Here is a 22,169-nt window from a genome sequence, read left to right on the forward strand (position 1 = left end):
AGGCATTGAAGCGTGTTTTCATGGGTTATTCTCGTCTTCAAAAGGTGTAACAATGTTATTCTACTCAACTTTGAAAATATATGATGTCAAATAATATGATATTTCCAGAGATTACACCATTTTTTTTATACTCCACCTAAAACCACAAGTGAGGGGGAGGAAGATGAGTGGTTAGTTTATCAGGTTTCTCATGTTGTGGAATCAAGTGGTGTTATTCTTCAATCTCCTAGTGACTCTATGCACATATTCCAACAAGACTGTCAATTTTCCAAGTTTATTCGAGGAGACGAGAGACTGATGATACATACCCTGCACCAACTCATCCTCCAGAAAATCTTAACCTCTCTATTGCTCTTAATAAAGCTACAAGGACTTGCAAATCCACATATACTATTGCTAATTTTGTTTCCAATGATCGATTATCTCCTATATCTAGATCTTTGATTGCTTCTCTAGACTTTGTTTCTGTACCCAAAACAGTGAAGGAGACTTTGCATCATCCTTGATGGTCAAATTTGATGCTTAATGAAATATATGCATTAGTTGAAAATCACACATGAGATTTGGTGGATTTACCCAATGTGAAGAAACCAGTAAGATGTAAGTGGGTGTTCACAGTTAAAGTTAAGGCCATGCTTATAACTAAAGGATATGCTCAGACTTACAGGGTGAAATATTCAAACACTTTTTCTCCGGTTGCCAAACTCACTTATGTACTCTTGTTCATTTCTCTAGTTGCTTTTGGGAATTGGCCTTTACATCAGTTGGATATCAAGAATGCATTTCTTCATAGTGATCTTCAAGAGAAAGTGAATATGGAGAAACCATCCATTTTTTTCTCTTGAAGAGTATAGGAAAGTGTGTCATTTGAAAAAGTCTGTGTATTGCTTGAAGTAGAGTCCACAAGCTTGGTTTGGCAAGTTCAGTGAGGTAGTTTAAGAGTTTGGACTGAAAATAGGTAAAATGTGATCACTCTGTCTTTTACCAACAATATGAAGTTGACACTATCCTTTTTGTTGTATATGTAAATGACATTGTCATTAGAGAAGGTGATTCTGAGGGTATCTCTTCCCTTGAGTCTTGCTTGCATGCTCAGCTTCATTCGAATGACTTTTGCCAGTTGAAATATTTTTGGGAGTAGAAGTAAATAAAACAAAGAAGGGAATTCTTGTCCTATCTTAGATAAAGTATACTCTTGACCTACTTGCAGAAACTGGAAAATTGGTAGCCAAACCTTGCACTACTCTAGTAGTTCCCAATGTGCATCTTATGAAAGATGTTTGTGGCCTTTTGATAATCAAAAGAGGTATAAGAGGATAGTTAGGAAGTTAAACTACCTCATAATGACTCATTCAGATATTGCCTTCGCGATGCTGTAAGTCAGTTTATGCTTACACCTACAGTCAAATATTGGGCAACTTTGGAACAGATTCAATGTTACTTGAAAGGAGCTCGTGGACTTGGCATATTGTATAGAAATCGCAACTATACTCGTATTAAGTGTTTTTTAAATGCTGATTGGGTTGGTTCCAAATTAACAAAAGAGCCACTTCATGATATTGTATCTTTATTGGAGGAAACTTGGTAGCATAGAGAGTAAGAAGCAAAGTTTTGTATCTCGATCCAGTGCAGAATTTGACTACAAAGCTATGCCATAGTCTACGTGTAAAATTATGTGGATTTATCATCTTTTAACTGAAATGGGGTTGAAGCATCATACGCCAACAAAATATTAGTGTGATAATCAAGCTGGTCTTTATGTTACCTTGAACTCAGTGTATCATGAAAGAACTAAACATATTGAAGTTAATTGTCACTTTATTGATGAGAAGATTCAAGAAAACATGATTTCTACTAGCTATGTGAAGACAAGAGAGCAACTAGCTGATTTTCTTACAAAGGTGGTTAATTGATCTCGAGTCGATTACCTTTGCAACAAGTTGAGCATGATTAATATACATGCACCAACTTGAGTAAGAGTATTACAATATATATATAGACATCATATTAGTAGTGTGCATAGGCATAATTATAGCTAGTAGATCTGTAGGAATCTCGCATAATTAGCCAGCAGATTGGTAGGAATCCCTTTTTATTCTCTTCCCTAAATAAGCACCTAATGTATTGTATTTAATTATTTATATCTTGCTTGCCTATTGGAATAAGACATCAACTCCTATTTTTTATTACAGCTATTATGGGAAGAGTTAACAAACCATGATTAGACAAGCAACAATAGGCAAAAGAGATGGGGTGATCTTAAATTCCTATTCATCACGACTTCTTCAGCTTTGCCCTTTTTATCTCCATTTTCTAGATTCTTTTGATCTTAAATCCCTATTCATCACGAACTTTTTCAAATTCCTTTGCAATGAATCCTTTTGGCATAAACGTCATTAGAAATCATGGAAACAAGTCTGCCGGTAATTCATGCTTAAAGGTTCAACAAATTTGAAAAAAGCCAACTTATTAAAAGTCTTCTACACACTCATGTTACTGCATTAAAACCATGTGAAAGAATTTTGTATAGGCACTTCATTCCATAGTGACTCTAACTTTCATCATATGTGGAATTAAGCTTCGAAGTTTGTGTTCCAGATTCTACTTATTTTAAACTACTAAGTTCTCAATTAACAAGTTATACTTATTAAACGGATTTCTTTAGACAAATATCAAGTTTAGACAATAGTTACTGAATTTGATTGACACTCTACCTAAATCTAGCTCCGACCTGGCTTTCAACACGACATTTTTAAATCAAAACAAGTATATTCAGTTACTCTTCACATCTTCAGGGATCTCTGGAGCACTAAAATTTTATAATCAAGATTAGAGAACACATATTGACAATTATAATTAATAAGAATACAATTAATTTTCTTACATTATCAGTTTTTACACATAACCAAACCAAATAAAACCCTTCTGATATTAAGTTGTGGTTTCTCATTATCACTTTTTTTTTTTGGTGATAACTGTGAACGTATTATTACCAGTAACCAACAATATGTCGTAACTTCAAGAGAAACTAACCTCATGACCACCTCCCAGGAAGGGTGCCACTATTGGGAAAGACAAGCACAAAATAAATGTGCACGATAGGGAAATAGCGGAAGAAACCCAAGTCCAAACTTTCCCTTTATATTTGAACCAATAGAAGACAAAATAATGCAAAAAAAACATTGTTTGGGGCAGCAAACAAATCAACCAAGCAAGAAAAAAAAATCAACACATAAGACACCTAATTTAACATGAAAAACCTCTTCGGTGTGAAGTGTAAAACCCACAAGGCCAAAGCTCTACTAAAATGAAGAAGGGTTACAAAATTATTCTCAAAAATGGCCACCAATAAAGTGCCAAACAATTATCACTGCAACTACAAGATAGTACCAAAAACTAGAGAAATAAAAGGAGTAAAATCACTCAATACGCAGCTACTGTTCACAAGAAAAAATATGGATCTTTAGGACTCCAAATCATCCGCCACTCAGTTCCAATCAATGATTAGGTTGAAAGGAACAAGCTCTCCAAAAATCAGCTCTATTGGACAAGAAACGAAGCGGGAATTGCGATTTGAAATTGGCTGCTAGGGCTTGTGCGAAAATCTACACTCTCTCACTCTTCTCTCTATATGGTTGCTGATCAAACTCTTGTGATTCTTCAAAATAAGACCAAAAAGAAATTCTTACATATGCACCATAATATTGTGCTTATGGTCAAAGTGGGCTAATCCAAATTTGGCTTAAATTTATCTATAAAGGAAAGGAAGAAGACCCAAAACCTTGAAATTATATTTATCCACACAGGAAGGGAAAAGATCCAAAACCTTGAAATTATATTTATCCCCACATAGGAAGAGCAAAAGACTTTAAACCCAAAAATTACTCCCCCTACCGACTATGTGGAGGAAACCTCTATCCCGGTGATCATGCAACATTCTTCAAACTTTCCTCTTGGCAAAGCTTTAGTCATCATGTAGGAACCATTATCATTGGTATGGATTTTTTTAAGTTCAAGCAACTTAGAATCCAACACATCTCAAATCAAATGATACCTCACATCAAAGTGCTTAGACCAACCATGAAATGTAGAATTTTTACCAAGGTGAATAGTACTTTGATTGTCGTAATAAAGCACATACCTTTCTTGAGCACAACCAACATCCCTAAAAAATCTCTTCATCCAGATCAACTCTTTGCAAGCTTCAATAGCTGCAATAAGCTCAGCCTCAGTAGTAGATAAAACAACACATTCTTTCAACCGAGATTGCCAAGACACAGCTCCCCCTGCAAAAGTAACCATGTAGCCATAAGTAGACTTACGAGTATCAACATCACCAGCCATGTGTGAGTCCGTGTAACAACAAAGAATAGGTTCCCATGTACCAAACCACAAAATCAGACTAGAAGTGCCACCAAGATATCTCATAATCCACTTTACAACATTCCAATGCTCTCTTCCCGGATTCGAAAGAAAACGACTAACAATACGAACAATATGAGCAATATCATGTCTTGTACACACCATTGCATACATCCAACTATCAAGAGCTGAAGCATAAGGAACTTTCTTCATATTTTCCTTCTCACAATCACCGGAAGGACAATGCTTTGTACTCAATTAGAAGTGCATAGCTAAAGGTGTATAGACAACCTTAGCTTTGTCCATGTTAAATATATGAAGTACTTTCTGAATGTCATTCTCTTGTGACAACCACAATTTCTTGGCCTCTCAATCACAAACAATCTGCATGTCAAGAATCTACCTTGCTGGTCCCAAGTCTTTCATAGCAAAAGACTTATTCAACTCTTGCTTCAACTTTTTAATCCTGCAAGCATTATGACCAACAACAATCATGTCATCAACATAAAGAAAAACGATGATAAAGTCATTACTAGAGAATTTTTGCACAAAAACACAATTTTGTGAAGAAGTTTTTTGAAGCCCTGCTAACTCAAAAAAGAACCAAACTTCATGTACCATTGCCTGGGAGCTTGTTTTAGACCATACAAAATCTTCTTCAATTTGCAAACATAATTCTCTTTTCCCTTGACTTCAAAGCCTTTCGGCTGCTCCATATAAATTTCTTCTTCTAAGTCACCTTGGAGGAAAGTAGTTCTAACATCCATTTGTTCAACCTCTAAGTCTTGACTTGCAGCCAAGCCTAGAACAACACAGATGGATGACATCTTCACAACTGGAGATAATATCTCATGAAAATCAATTCCCTTTTTCTAGTTAAAAACCTTCACAACTAATCTAGCCTTATACCGTGGAACTGGGCTACCATCTTCATATTTCACCCTAAAACCCCACCCTTTTTCAAATATTTTTTATCTTTAGGTAACATAACCAAATAAAAGGTATGATTATCATGTTGATATTTCATTTCATCTTCCATAGAATCAAACCACCTTTCTTTTTCTTCACTTTCCATGGCCTCATGAAAAATCTTGGGTTCTCCCCCATCAGTCAAAAGTACATACTCATTAGGGGAATAACGAGATGAAGGTATTTTCTCTCTAGTAGATCTTCTGAGAGAACTTTATGGGGCATCAATAATAGTTGGTTTCTTACCAACCAAATCATTTTGCATTGGAGCATCAACGACATAATGGTCATTTTGAATATGATCACCATCTTCAATATCAATTTGATTTTCATCATTTTGAAGATTTTCATCATGTGCAGTAGTCAAAGGAACTGGATCAACATCAATGATAACGCTCTATTACACTTCATCCAATTCTAAGTGTAGGTAATCACTAACAAGTATTAACCCAACTAAGAGTTGGGGTTGATCCCACAGGGAGTGATACAGTAGATAATTCGATTAATAAGTAAAATTGTGTCCTAATCATATGTAGAAGTAGAGGTTTTGCAACATTAAAGTAAATCACAAGGTTTCAACAATTAATATCAAATGGGGGAATTTAGGTAACCAAATTACGAAAGCTAACACGGGTGGTAAACAAATAGAGATTGGACCTTAGGAGTGTGATAAGTTGAATGCTAATTTCGCGTAATGGGTGATTGCTAGTTACTTATAGATGTTTAATCTCAGTGGGTAGACTAGGTTTTGAGTGCATAGTCATTTCTCAATCAACTACTATGTTTCAAATGAGTTCTTTTGCACCTCAATGAGAAACAGACATCCAAACAACCAAAATCCGTAATTAATCCACTCTTTCAAGCTGGATTTGTAAAGACGCAATCAAACCCACTTTCTCAAGCTAGATTCTTACAATGCAACCAATACAACCTTCAATCAATAATTCGACTATAATACCTATTTCTCAAGAAAGAATAGAGAAATAAGCTAGAATTGCATTTGCAACTACAACTCTTCAATTGAAGCATGAACACTTGATTGAACCCACTTCGAAACAACAATAAAATCAGTAACTAACAACATCCATTAGCTTATTAATGCATTCAACTATATAATTACACCCCCAAGGAAAGGGATTTTAGCCAAGCGTAGCAAAAAACAAGAAATCATTACCAATGATGTTTTCCATCTGATTTGCTAACGATCTGCAATTCCCAAATGTTGAAATTTGAGCTAGAAATCTTACAATCTCTACTAAAAAATGTGAATACAGTGTTCTAGAATGTAAAGCTCAGAAACCAAGAAGTAAACAATATGGGAACTCATTCTCTTCTTTCAAGAATTGCATTTATACGCTCTTAGAATTTCAGCACCAAGTCAACTCGGCAAAGTAAGTCGGGTTCACCAACCAGTTCGGTGATGCGCCGAGTTGCTCCTCTTCTCACCTTTTTGGCTTGGTTTTTTCATCAAAGCATTCTATAACTTTTGGCGAGCCACATCGCCATCGCCGATCCCTTCGGTGTGTCGTCGAATTGCTTATTTGCTCACTAATTTGGTTTCTTCCATGGGCTGTTATACTAGAACTTTAGACGAGCTGAAGGTACACTCAACGAGTCATCGAGTAGATTTGGCGAGTCTCAGCTTTTATCCCCTTCAACTTTTTTAGCTTTTTTGCTCCTTTTTGCATCATAATGTCCTCGCCTTTCTCTTGAGCTTTCATTTCTGAATATCACCATTTTAACATTAGTTATGAGCATAAAATTGGTATTGAGGACACTAAATCCTTAAATAATAAGCCCTAAATGAGTCGAAATCCCCGACTCATCAATCAACTAGGATCTCACTACTTGGAGAATCAACTTTCTCAGCTTTTTCAAGATCTCCAATTATTTGGTCTTCAAAGAACACAACATCACGGATTCTAACATGTTTCTTCTCAACTGGATGAAAGAAACGATAGCCAAATTCATCTTGACCATAAGGAACAAAGATACATTGCCTAGTTTTAACATCCAACTTTGACCTCTCATCCTTAGGAACATGCACAAAAGCTTTACACACAAAAACTTTAAGATGATCATGAAAAACATTCTTACCAAACCAAACTCTGTTAGGGATATCACCATTCAAAGCAACAGTAGGAGTTAAATTAATAATATAGCCAGCAGTATTGAGTGCTTCTGCCCAAAAGGAATCTGGCACCTGATTAGTCGGGAACTTTGACTCATTATTGGCTTGTTACGTAATGAATTAGTATACTCAATGCATATTTTGAGTTCATAACTGATGTTAAATTGTTTATGTGCAGCAATGAAGGCTTAAGAACAATGCAAGGACATTAGAGTGTGAAAAGAAGCAAAAAAGTTGGAAAAATTAAAGAAAAATAAGGCTGGACCTCGCAAAAGCCACTCAACGACTCGACGAGTGAGCCTCCAAGTCACCAAAAATTCCAATGAGTTGTCTCATGAACTAAGCCAACCCGGCGATGGAAAATGCACATCGACAATGCGCTGAATAGAATGACGAGCTCGACTCAGCTCGCTTAATTGAATAGAACAATAGATGCATAAGTCAAGCCAAAAGTCGAAAACGCGCAGTAATCGGCGAATCACCGATTTTTTCGGCGATCCCGACTAATTTCACCATTTAGAATGAGTACTAAAATTTTGGGAAGTTCTTGGAAACGTATAAATTGAGTTTTGGAAATAGAAAAAGGGGTTACACTGTTCTTACGTATTTTGGACATACTTTGACAATACTGAACATTCTTGGAGAGGGTTTTGAGCCATAATTTTTGCATTGGGTATTGGGGATTTTGATCATTCGAATGGAACATCATTTTGGTAAATATTTCTTGCTTTTCGTTATGTTTTGCTAATTCCCCTTTCCTTAGGGGATGTGACTATGTAATCAAATGCATAAATTAGCTTATGTGTATGTTTGATTACTAGATTTAATGTTGTTTTGAAACGAGTTCAATTGTTTTTTCGTGTTTTCACTTATGAACTGAAGTTACAAGTTTAGTTCCAGAATTAGCTCTCGATGCTTGCTTGTGAAAGTTGGGTCGAGTAGAATAAATGATTGATAATTGTAATAACTTATGTCTTTACAATCAAGCTTCATAAAGTGGGTTAAGTTAAATAATTGTGTTGTTTTGTGTTAAGCTTGTTGAGGTTCGAAGGAACTCACTTGAAGCATAATAGTTGATTGTAAAATGACTATTAAAAGTAAAATCCATCCTACCCATTGAGATTCAACGACTTCTAGTAATTACAAATTACCCATTAAGGGAGATTAGTATTTGATTTCTCACACACTCCTAAGGTCCTCTTTATACTTGGTCAAACTCCGAACTATTTGTTTCGTTAACAATTGGATACTAAACTCTCTTGATATTCATCATTGAAACCTATTGATTTAAATTATGTTACGTGTTATTTACTTCCGTTCTACAAAAAGTTAGAGCACTTCTATACTTCGTACATGAATTCTTTTCCATATCACTCCTTGTGGGATCTAGCCCAACTCATCATTTGGTTTATACTTGCTAGCAACTGCCTATACTTTAAATTATATGAGATGTAGTTGAGCGTTATCAAAAATTACACCGCTGCGGGGGAGTGGTGTTTAGAATTCTTTTATTGAAGTGTTTCTGTGAACTAGTTTGGTTGTAGTAGAATTTTCTTATTAGTGTTTTTGTTGCTTGCTATCTATAGGTGAATAAATGAGTGTGAATGGAAGCAACATTACTAGCCAACTTGGAAACAATGACGACATCAGAAATTTGCACAATGTCAATGCGGATCAAATGGGAAGTGCCGGTGCTATTCATTTGCCCCCAACTGTGGGTAACACTATTTTTCATTTGACTGGAACTATGCTTCAGCTGCTCCAAATGAAAGGTTTCTTTGGGTTAGTTGCTCATGAAGATCCTCATGACCACATTCGAAATTTTGTGATTGTGTATGGATCGTTCTCTTTCAAGAATATCTCTCAAGTGTCAATCCGACTCCGTTTGTTTCCCTTCTCTCTAGTGGGGGAAGCAATGAAGTGGTTGGTTGAGCTACCTAGAGACTCTATTACCTCTTGGGAGTAATTCGCGGATCTTTGGTAGGGTATTAATGCGTTTAGGTTGTAAAGTGTATCTCCATAATTCTAGATGAGGACGGGTGATTTCATCGTAAGCTCCAAGGGACTATAACAATATCGGAATGACAATATCGGAATGACAAGCTTATGGGTAAAGAAAGTCCAAAACAGTATACTTGCGTGAAGGTAATTGAAGATTTTAGTAAAAAAAAGTGTATAAAATTGAGTTAGTCCTTTGAATTTGGTTAATATGATTGAGTCTAAGGTGTCATGTCAATGATAATATTGACTTCATAATGATGACAACATCTATTGAACATAATTGTAATAAGAGTTCGTAATGGATTAAGAATAGGATGCGACTTTATGATAAGGTTTGTAGGTTAAATGAATTTTGTATGGTAATGACGAATTGCGAGTATCTAAGGTTCTGGTTTGCTACTATTTAGGGAGTAGTGTGATGGTATAGGAAAATGTATGACGTGTTGTGTAACACCCCAGTTTTTTATTTTTTTTTAACTAAGACTTGAAACTTGTTTCGTTGTGAGTGAGATTTTACCAAAATTTCTTAAGTATTAAGGTCAGGTTACTAGATATAGCATCTTGAGTTTCAAAAAGAATTAAAGAGAATTCATTCAAGTCACTCCTTAGTTCTTTTAAAATTTTGGGTCAACTTCAAATGTCCATAACTTTTAGCACAGGATGAGTTAAGAGGCCCATAAATATCAAATCAAAGGTCTTGGAATCCTGTTTCGAACGCCGCCGAGTTTGCTAATTTTTGAGCTCGTATGAGGGAGATATGCTTGTTTGAAGTCAGTCTGTCTAAATAAGGAAAGTTAACCGAAAATATGAGGGATATTTTGGTCTTTTCCTTACCCAATCAGATTTAAGCGTTTAGGTTTTAGGAGTCTAAGCTGATTGGAATCAGTTTTAGTTATTCCTAAAATACGATTAGGGTTTTTAGAGGATTTCAAGAAGAGCAAAGAGGAGAAAATGTTCAAAGTTCCAAGCGTTCGTTCAAGAAATTCAAGATTTCGCCGAACCTAGTTCTTTGAGGTATGTAAGCTTCTATAGTGTTGGGTTCGTTCACCCACATGCCAATCATGAGTTTCTTTTGCGAATCTATCCATAAATATTGATCAATTTAAGTTCTTGATGAGTTCTTGATAAGTGTTCTTGAAGTTTCATTCTAAATCTTGTTTTGTTGGGATTTCGATGAGTTCTTGAGATGAAAGTTAGGAGTTTGAGAGTTTTTTTTAGTAGATTGTTGTGTACTTATGTTAGGTATTCGAATCTAAGTAGGTTGGGAAGAAACCATTCGATAGAGCCAAAAATCGAAGAAGAAAAATTCATCAGATTGTTATGGGGGAGGGCATGCGCCAGGAATTGTTCTCTGAAGTTTAGGGGCTGGCACATGCGCCAGCAGTGCGCCAGGGTTGCCTGCCCCCACCATTTTTTTGTTGTTTTACCCACCTAAGTTCTTTTAAAGTCTACCTTTACTCCCTGTTGATTCCAAACACTGTAAACTACTTCTAAAACACATAGAAATCATTCATAGCATGAATCATAACCTTGAATTCACAATTCAAACTCAAGGTAGAGTTAAGAGTAAAGTCTTGAGAGTTCTTTCGAACATTTTTAGAAAATTCCTTTGAGTCCATTTGAGGACTCTTCTACAAATTCTAATAACTTGTTTCAAGACTCGAGTAGGTGAGTATCAGAATGAGGGAATGTATTCGTGAGTCTACATTATCATAGAGATCCTTCATATCATGAATCATAACTCTTGAATTCATAATTCAAATTAAAGAAGGAGTTAAGAGAACAATTCAAGAAAGTCTTTGAGTTATATCATGAATCCTTTGAGATCAATTATCAATTTGAGCTAAGTTTTGAGGAAGTAAGTATGATAATGAGAAGAGTCGTATACATGGGTTCCATATTGTTATGTAGACCGTTGAGTCGAGTCATTCATGCCCATATATTCTGCATGAACTCCATAAGTTGAGTATCTTTGAGAGGAGTAGTATCGTCAAGTTCTAAGTCTTCAGTATTGAGTTCCTAACCCCTTTGAGGTTATTTTCCTAGTCATGGGACTATTACGTGTTATTGATGAAGGTCCTTGAGTTGAGTTGTTCATGCTCACATAATTCCGCATGAACCCTATGAGTTGAGCATTCCTTAAATGTGTAGTATCATGAAGTCCTTGAGTTGAGTTGTTCATGCCCATAATTCCGCCTGAACCCTTTGAGTCGAGCATTTTCAAGATGAGTAGTATCATTGAGTTCTTGAGTATTGGAATTGTTTACTTCCGAGTATTGAGTTCTATGTATGGTTATTGAAAACCTTGAAGTGAGTCGCTCACGCCCATAATTCAGCATGAACCCTATTTTGAGATGTCTTTTACAATCGCTTTAAACTTGTTTTAAGACTTGAGCACTTGAGTTTGAGAAAGAGTAGAGTTAAGTTCATTTTTTCAAAATGAATATATGGGAACTAAGTATTCCCAAGAGTAAATGTTTACACATTTAAATACGGAGGAAACTGAGCTTTCCAAAAGAATTTTGAGCAGTTTGAGTATCATCTCTTTTAAGAGGGATTTTTGAGTAATAATCTCAAAACATAGAAAGAGTTATGTATTTTTAAACATATGAGCTAGATATATTTTGGGAGTAGTATTGAGCACCGATATGGGAGGAGAGTTCTAACAACTCACATCCCCCATAAACCATGTAGCCAACGTGGGTAGAAAGGGTCATACTTTTTAGATGATTCCTTAATACGTTTAGCATAAACTAGTGGATCCACTTAGTAGTAGGTTCTATACCTCGGCAAAGTATAGGTCAGTTCTGGCAGTGTGGGCTAGACGTTGTATCATCACATAGCTCATAGTGATGGTTGTCGATTACAGAACTCCCATAGAGTTATATTATATTTTTATATACAAATTAAGTTATTATTGTATTCTTCAATATATTAAGTTGCTATCTATTGTTTTAAAAGCTTTCCATATATTGCATCTTTTATTGTTGCTTTATCCTTGAGTAATTAGAGTTGAACTATATTTCACTAAGTTGAGTATCTTATTATTGAGTTGAGCCCTATTTTCTCTGAATTGACTTGAACTATGTTTCACTAAGTTGAGTATCTTATTATTGAGTTGAGCCCTATTTTCTCTGAGTTGACTTGAACTATGTTTCACTGAGTTAAGTATCTTATTATTGAGTTGAGCCCTATTTTCTCTGAGTTGAGTTGAGTTGAGTGAGTTCAAAAGAGGTAAGTATGTTTATTTTCCATCAGTTCAAGCTTATGTTTATACTCTAGAATTCCCCTTACATGCTCGCACATTCCATGTACTGAACCATTTGGCCTGCATCATTTCATGATACAAATACATGAATTCAAGATCATCAATAGGTGTTTCGTTGGGGTCATATGATACTCCAATCATCTTTGGTGAGCCTTCTTATACTCCAGAGGACTTTACCTTTATCTTACTATTAGTAGTTTTGAGATGTCGTGAGTCTTGTCCCAATATCCTTCTGTAATAGTAGAGGCTTCATACATAGACAAAGTTGAGGAGTTTATGTATTTTCTTTTATATTGAGTATTGTACTGACTTATAAAAAGGTTGAGTATTTGAGTTTATTGAAATTAATTCAGTTTTAAGCTTTTGTATGCTTGAGTAAGTCTTTCACTTGTAGCTAGCCATGAGGAGGGTTCTCTTGGGGACCTGTAATGATTCTCGAGTGTCGGCCACATCCAGGGTGTAGGCGCGGGTTGTGACATGTTGGGAAACCACTCAAATGAAATCAAAAGGAGCTAGAGTCATAATGTAAAGAATATGTGGGATTTAGTGTAGCCTTGAAAAGGAGGCGAGAGCAATGATCTCATTGCAAGGGCCAAAAATGTGTCTTCAGAAGGAGTGCGTAATTGGGTTTAGCGACACATGGTTCCATCTCTTTTGCTCTAGTGAAGGTGATAATATTACGTGTCATTCATATTGGTTAAAAAACTATTGGCTAAGATTTGAGAAAGAAGTCTACAGACGTTCTGCTCGAGTGTGGTGATAAGTTCTTTTGTAATTTCGAGTTGGTAACTGGTATGGTTGAAATCCAAATTTAAGTCTTTCATTGTAAGTCTATGTTTCTGGTAGTATGTTTGTCAAGGTGTGGATTGGTAAGGTAAGAAATGATCGATCACATTGAGTATTGAGCATTTCGAAGGACTTGTGCATGGGTTGGATTGTAAAGTTTATTTATTTTTATTGTTAAAGGACCTAAAAGAAAATTTTACTTAAAAGTGTTGGTTCAGAGTATAAGGTAAAATGTCATGGGTTGTTAGTCAAAGGATAAGATTAGTAAGTGATTCAGTGAAACGAGCAAGAGTCTCGTGTATTGAGAAATTCAAGATATTTAAAATTTGGGCTATCAGCCTTGGGTGGGACCCATATCTATCATGGGATGCTTAAATTGAAAGAGAAGGAGCCATAGTTTGAAAGTTTTGAAGGCGACAATGTGTTTTCTAAGAAAACTTTGATATGAGTCATGACGATTTGAGAGTAAGGTAAATGGTCGGTATGGTTATGATATTTGTTAGTATCAAGAGTGTTGGCTTCAGTGGAGTACTGTGAGAAGTATGTGGTGTTTTAATAAATCCAGTATGTGTACGATTGTAAAAAAGACCAAATCGGTTGATTACAGGTGGCTAACTATCAAGGAGATGGAGCCAGATGAATGGAAGTGTTTGATATGGGCATTATGGAAGGAGTATCTTTTGTTTTTCGACTTTTAGTTCTGTACATTTTTATGTGACCATATTTCTCATTTTGGACATTATTTAGAGTATGATTTACTGCTTATGCCACGTATGTTTCCATATCTGTAGGTGAATCTCCAGTGGTGGATCAAGTGTACTGATCCTGCGATTGTCCTCATGGTAGGGTGGCATCCTTGGGATACTTCATTTCAGTCATGAAAGATTTGTTGTTGTTTGGGATAGTTGAAGTAAACTGGTGACTCTACATGCACAATATTACTTATGAGAACTTATAGAAGAGCTATAGTTAATAGATATAGTTTTTCAATAGTTTTAATATACATCTCATAGTCGAGGTCACATTTCTGCTATGTGTGATTGAATGTATGGCTATTTCTACCGTTCTTAAGGGTTGTTTATAATCACAGCTATCGGTCTAGCATTTAGATCGTGTTGTTAGAAGTTCTACATTCTCAAGTGTACCATTTGTTAGGTGGTTACTTGATCTTGTCTTGTTTGGGTTATATCTGTTTGATTCTCACTTGATGAGTACCTGATGTCAAAATATCAAATTTGTAAACTTAAGCTCGTGGAAAGATTATGCTGTGTGAATGGAATCTCTATAAGATCAGTGATAATTTGTGCATTATGAGTGTTTTGTGGTTGGTTTAGGTTCACTTATGACTGTAGCCAGTATTGAATCAGAATGTTATTGTGGGTTACGTGAGAAAAGATTCATCCTAATAATTGTGTTACGGTCCTGTGGGTTTCGGTTTAGATTGGGTTCATGGGTTAGTCTTTGGCTTGGTAATCACCCCTGATTTATAATTTTAGTTCTAAATTATAGTTCTTAGTAGTTGATCTTAATGAAATGGTCTTAAGGAGGATCTCACTTTGAGAGATGAATACATACTCTGAAAAATCATAACTCAGGCTTTTGGTAACGTCGATTATTCTTCCTTCTTCTTCATTATGTTAGAGGACGAACATGGTTTTTTGTGGTGGATAATGTAATGATCCGGAAGGTCATTTATGGAAATTTTTGTAAGGTTACTATTTTACCCCTTTCGATAGTTGGCCCAGTCATTTCTGATCAATTTATGAAATTGGTTTGGGAATTTTGAACTATTCGTTTAACTATAGTTAATTAATTGACGACTAGTTTTTGATATTCCGTTTAATTTGTGGCCAATAAGCTAACCCATAATTTATTTAATACAACTTGACCCATATTTATTAGAATAAGTTGCTAGAATTTGTCACTTTTAATACATAATTATTTTATTTAGAAAAGAAAATAGATAAAAAAATAAAGGAATAGGCGAGGGGGAGTTGGACGACTAGCAAAGGGGTGGCACACACATCATCAGGTAAGAGCTAAGTGAAGCTTAAACTCTTTTTCTTTATATGAAATTCGGATATGACACTTACATTAGTATAATAATGTTATTAAAAGGGGGCGGGGCGTGAATGCCATTATATGTTTGTTGATGTTGTTTTGCCAGAAATAAGACAAAATTATTTGTGGTGATCAATAAGATAATGCTTATAAATAGTAAATAGGGATTAATGATGCCAATGATTGGCGAATCATTAGGATAATTGATTATGATGTTTATTTTTGTTTAAATAGGCTAATTTGCAAGCTAAATTCCTGGTCCAAGGATCCTGACGGCCTAATCCAAATTTCTGTCAAAAATATTCTTAAACTTATCACATTATGATTCAAGTTTTGATATATTGAGATAGATGATTAATTATTATTATATGTATTGTATTATATGAATAATATTATATTTATGACATTTGGAGGAATTGAGATTTAACCCTAACCCTGAAATTAGGAAATAAGAAATATGAGGCTTGACATGTTAATTAGCATCAAGATTAGGAACTTGATTATAGATTTTGGTGGGTTTTTTAGTCTAGGCTAGACATATAGTAATATGGGTATTTCTAGTTTTGAAATTTTACTATGATTATTTATTTGAATAGATTGCATTAATTTGCAAGCCCAACAAATGGGGAAGGCTCAAGTCTCAGAGTGATTGTTCAATTATTTGAGGCAAGAGGATTTCTCAACCCTTGTTAAGTCTATAGAATTGCAGTTTTCCTTGTGGTATGTGTGGGGAGTAATGAGACTTGGTGATGGGTTGACTTGTCCGTATTGAATAATTCTAATGATGAAAAAGGGGTTACAAAAGGCAATGTGATTAATTACTGATGTGTGATGTGTTGAGAATTGTTTGAAAGGGTTACTGATTCATTGTTGATGTTGTATCACGATTGTGATGTAGTGAATTGTGCATTATTATTTATAAAAATTATCATCTCATCATTATTTGTGTGAACATGTCATTTGCATTGGTTCTGAAATATGGTTGTGACAAGTATTATGTGAATTGAGGAAGGATAAGAAATTAAAGAGGATGTATCATTTTGAGGGACGTGTCGTGCTCTACGATGGATGATATGATTCGAGGGAGGTGTTGCACGTTGCGACTGATTCTATTATCTATGGACGTGTCACACGTCGTGACTTATTTTATTATCAAGGGTCATATCGTACACCGGATGGATGCATGAACAGGTATGTCCCCCATGGATTTTGGACTGAGAGACAATGGGTGTATATCACTAGGTAAGAGATGCATCACTATACTTGACATTAGATTTAATTGCAATGCATATATTTATTATTTGTGAACTTCTGAGTGCCTTTCTGTGAAACTTGTGATTGGTGAACTTGATTAGGTTGGACTAATTTTATTCATGTTGTAGTTGTGGAGGTTCAGTTAGGATGGCAGGAGTACCCGTATTCTATATTCTTAACTTGTGATTAGGAGTTCACTTGCTGAGTTTTGAATACTTTTATGTTATATATCTGTGAATATAATATGGTGCTAAGCAGCTCAATCATAAAAGATTGATGCAAATGAGATCAATTTGTTTGGTGTTTTCAACACTTTATTCGCCTGCAACATAATTTCTTTTTTTAATTTAAATAACTTTACCCAATTGGGCTGATTTTATATATGTAAACAACTAAAATAGTTCAAAAAAGTGACAAAAAACGTCTGACTAGCCCAAAAGTAGTTGGACAATAAATTAAACAAAAGAACAACTAGCAAAAATAAATTGGAAACAAATTTCCTTTGGAAGGGTCGAAGAAACCCTCTATGTTGTCTACAAATTGTACAGTCTTCTCCCCCTTCACCATTCTTTCTTTAATGGTATGTTCCTTTCCATCTACATCTTCATTGTACACCCCTTTTTCTTCTTCTAAGGATTTGTCATCTTCAACAATAAATTGCAAAAGGTATTGCAGAGTTTAGCTCAGCCAACCAACCATTTCCATTCAAAATCGATGTCTTGATGTCGGGACTTCCTTAGCTGAGTTCCAAAGTGATTACTTTCATTTTTCTCTTGAGTAGCATCTATGTCGTATCCCCTTTTTCGATGTAAAATTCCAATGCTAAATCTGAGAAATTGTATCTACAACTTTCTTGAGAAAATTTTCATCATCTTGTTGTTGTATCTATAAGTTGAGAAGAATTATTCTTGTAACTCTTTTTCTGAAAATTCAATGCAAACCATGGGCTATTATTTCTTCTTTTTCCAATGATAAAATTGTTGGTTCTGCTAGAATTTATGAAATAATTGATATTGCATTATCCCTTCTCCCCTCTCCTTCTCTATCTATCATTCTTATTCTGATTCTGATATTGGGTAATTGTTGCTTGTCTAAATTCACAATTTTTTTGTTTGACTTGGTAACTCTGCGAAAGAATTATAGACAATTCTGTCTGGATTAAAAAAAGGTAAATTGGCTAAATAATCAGCCAAAGTATTTCCTTCTCTATAAACATGTTGGATCTGAACATGACATTCTTGAGAGAGTCACCAAATATCGTTTATTATCACTGCTTTACTCCAAGACACTTCCCATATTATAGTGAGAATATTTATCAGAACTTCTGAGTCTGTTTATAGACACATTTCCATTACTCCTTCCGTAACACAGTGTGCTAAAGCCTCTTTTATTGCAACTGCTTCTGCCTCTAGATTAGTGCCTTCATGTATTTCTTTTCCTTGCGCATAGACTAGATCACCTACAGAATTTCTTAGACAAAAGCCATATGAAGTTCTTCCTGGGTTACCTCTAGATGCACCATCCGTATTGCACTTGAGTATACCTTCTGGTTGTTTCCAACACATTAGGAGATAGTATAGCTTTGGTTTATGCTTCTCCAGGCAAGCCACAATGTCGGACCATCTTGCTGACAAATCTTGTAGTTTAGGATATATTGTTCTCCCTAGTTTCTACAAATCTGAATTGACCCTAAAAACCAAGTTGTTGTAAGAGGATGGTCTGCCATGTTTTAGACTGTTTCTCCTCTTCCAAAGATTCCATATGATAACAGTTGGTACAGATCTTATAAGTGGCTTTAAAATTGGATAACAATCACTTGTCCACCATTTAATCACCACTTGTGATAGTTGCAATCCTTCTAAACTAATACCTGCGACATTAGCAAACAATCTCCACAACTCTGTAGCTGTATAAGAGGTTACAAAAAGGTGAGACATAGTCTCGGATTTAGGTTGAATGGAGCACTAACATCTTGATACAAGATTAATCCCCACACTTTGCACCACTTTATCCACAGGCACTCTGAATTTCCACATCCTCCATCTAAGAAAAGACTGTTTAAAAGGCAGTGTTTTACTCCATATATATGTAAAAATGTCTTCCTCTTGATCTTTCTGCCTATTATATTCCCATGCACTTCTCACAGAGAAATTACCACTGGCCTCAAGCATCCAAACTGGCTTATCAACTCTACTAGTTTGCTTTGGTGGTGGGAACCTTTTAATAATAAAAATAGCATAATCTTCCAGAATATGGTCTCTCAACTTCTGCTCATCCCACCCCTGTGCATCAGTGAATTTTTTTAATTTCTTCCTCTCCTGCTTCTTGAAGGATGTGATATAGAGCCCCCATGGTGGTCCAATTGTCATACCAGAAACTAGCATCCCCTTTCTCAATTTTCCACCACATTTGATGTTCTATGAGCTCCTTGAGAAAAACTAATTTCTTCCAGATGGGGGAGGCACCGCTACATTGAGCCACAACAGGGTGTAGCTTTTTGCAATACTTGTTAATCATAAAGCCTCTCCATGGTGATGGTTTACTTCTTAAATTTCACCACAATTTACAAAATAAAGCATTAGAAACATCAAAAATGGACCTTAAACCAACACCTCCTTCTACCTTAGGGAGACAGAAAGTGTTCCAACATAATTTCTTTATTATTCGGAGAAAGAGATAAAAGGAGTCAATATCTTAAAAGATCATTAAACTATGAGAAATTATCTAATCCTTAAATTTTGTTTTGTATCAATAAAATCCATCAACTTAATATTTTTATCTTTAAAAATCACTAAACTACATTAATCATTAAAATAATTTTTTTATGACAAAATAAATTATTTTATATTCCTCTTAAATATGGACCCCACACTAAACATAGTTTAAAATTATCATTATAATTCTTCTTCTTCTTATTCTTCTTAATTTACCATTAAAAATATATGACATGACGAATAAATTATTTTGTATAATATATAAATTCAAATAAACATTTATATATTTTTGATAATATGTTAAATATCAATGTACATCTTCGTAAATCATCAATATTTATTCTTTCATCAAAATATATCTGAATTTTGAACAATATTGTCCATTCTTCAGCCCATATATTAAGGATACAATTTCATATTCTGAAATAAAAAACCAACAAAAATTTGGAATCATGAAAGGTAACCTGCAAAATTTGCTCCGAGTTTATCTACCAAGTTTCAATCCTTGCACCACCTAGTTTGAGGGATTAGCCCAAAAAAATCCTACAAGAAAGATGTTTTACTATAAATCACAGTACCCCCATGTTCTGTTTTGTAAATAGTATAATGTACAATAATTATATGGGGTATGAGATTGCATTTTTGGTGATAACTTTGAGTATTGAAAGTTGAAAACAGTCTATGTACTGATTGGAACATATAATATGGACTAAGAACTAGAATAATTATAAAGGAGAATGACTTCTACCCATTAGTGACGGAAGTTATCTTTACCCTTTTGATAAAAAAAATACTTTCCTTAGAGGACACATTTTCCACAATTCACAGTAACACAAAACACTGAAATATAATTTAATTAAGGGAAAAAAATTCTGGGAATAAATTCTGCCACATAAAATACACCCAAGACTTCAACTTTTCTGAATGCAAAATATGCCACAAGGTAGCAATTGTTTTTACTAACCTTCTGGATAAACAGAAACTATAATACATGTTATTCCTCAACCCAAAAAATTGGATACACATTGTTAATCTCAAGTTATTTATTAATCCTTCAATTGTACAACCACATATAGTATGTTACACTTAATACTTACATAAACATAAATTCATTACCATTTATGTACTGTAAAAGGTGAATCTAGTTAACCATAAAACTTAATGAACTGTCAACTTAACCAATGCTAGTTCCTACATTTCCTAAAACAATCACTACCAACAAAGTACAAGATGGAAATTCAGAATTTTAAGAGAAACAAGTACTCAAATAAAAGAAACTTTCGAAAAAAAACAAAGATTAAGAAAATGAACCATCTCTTGAGAGAGGGGATTGATGCCAGGAAGGTTACATTGTTGTACAATAATGTTTTGGAGCTGATAAATCTGGCTACAGAGGATTTCCTTCTGCGAGTCGAACAAGCTTGAAAACAACGTCGTAGGACCGGTCAAGGCCAGTTGTAATTGATTTTCCATTGTACACTCCGCCAATCAAAATTCCAACCGACCTCGAAGCAACAGATGGAACCGATTCATGCATCAGATTCAACAAGAAATTGAAGAAAAGGAACAAAGCTAAAATCCATCAGGATCAGTTCTAGGGTTTTCACAGCTATGTAAATGGGGAGAAGAAGAGGAGGTGGGGAACAAAACAATTTTTGTGTTGTCTCTTTGCTGATAGTGAACCAATGAACTTTAATGAAGCTATTACTGACAAAAGGTGGAGACAAGCCATGGAGGAGGAGATCTAGTCAATAGAGAAGAACAACACTTGGAACACTTGGGAGTTAACAACTCTTCCCAAGGACCATCGAGCAATTGGAGTCAAATGGGTATACAAGATAAAGAGAAATGCCCATGGAGAGGTAGGGAGATACAAGACAAGACTTGTGGTTAAAGGCTACAAACAAAGGCATGGCATCGACTATGACGAAGTTTATGCGCCTGTTGCCCACATGGAGACAATCCATCTATTGATCTCTTTAGCGGTGCAAATGAACTGGAAGATCCATCAACTAGATGTCGAATCATCATTCTTGAATGGAAGATCAATCAACTAGATTCTTCAAGAATGAGGATTTGACATCTAATTGATGGATCTTCCACTTCATTTATGCCGCTAAAGAGATCAATAGATAGATTGTCTCTATGCGGGCAATAGGCGCATAGACTTCGTCATAATCGATGCCATGCCTTTGTTTTTAGCGTTTAGCCACAAGTCTTGCCTTTTATCTCTCTACCTCTACATGGGCATTTTTCTTTGTCTTGTATACCCATTTGACTCCAATTGCTCGATGGTCCTTGGGAAGAGTTGTTAACTCCCAAGTGTTGTTCTTCTCTATGGACTGGATTTCCTCCTCCATGGCTTGTCTCCACCTTTAGTCAGTAATAGCTTCATGAAAGTTCACTGGTTCACTATCAGCAAAGAGATAACACAAAAATTATTTTGTTCCCCACCTCCTCTTCTTCCCCCCATTTATATAGCTGTGAAAACCCTAGAACTGATCCTGATGGATTTTAGCTTTGCTCATCTTCTTCAATTGCTTGTTGAATCTGATGCATGAATCGGTTCAATCTATTGCTTCGAGGTTGGTCGATATTTCGATTGGCGGAGTCTACAATGGAA

This window comes from Solanum stenotomum, chromosome 2 (genome assembly GCF_019186545.1).
Source record: "Solanum stenotomum isolate F172 chromosome 2, ASM1918654v1, whole genome shotgun sequence".
NCBI lineage: Eukaryota > Viridiplantae > Streptophyta > Magnoliopsida > Solanales > Solanaceae > Solanum > Solanum stenotomum.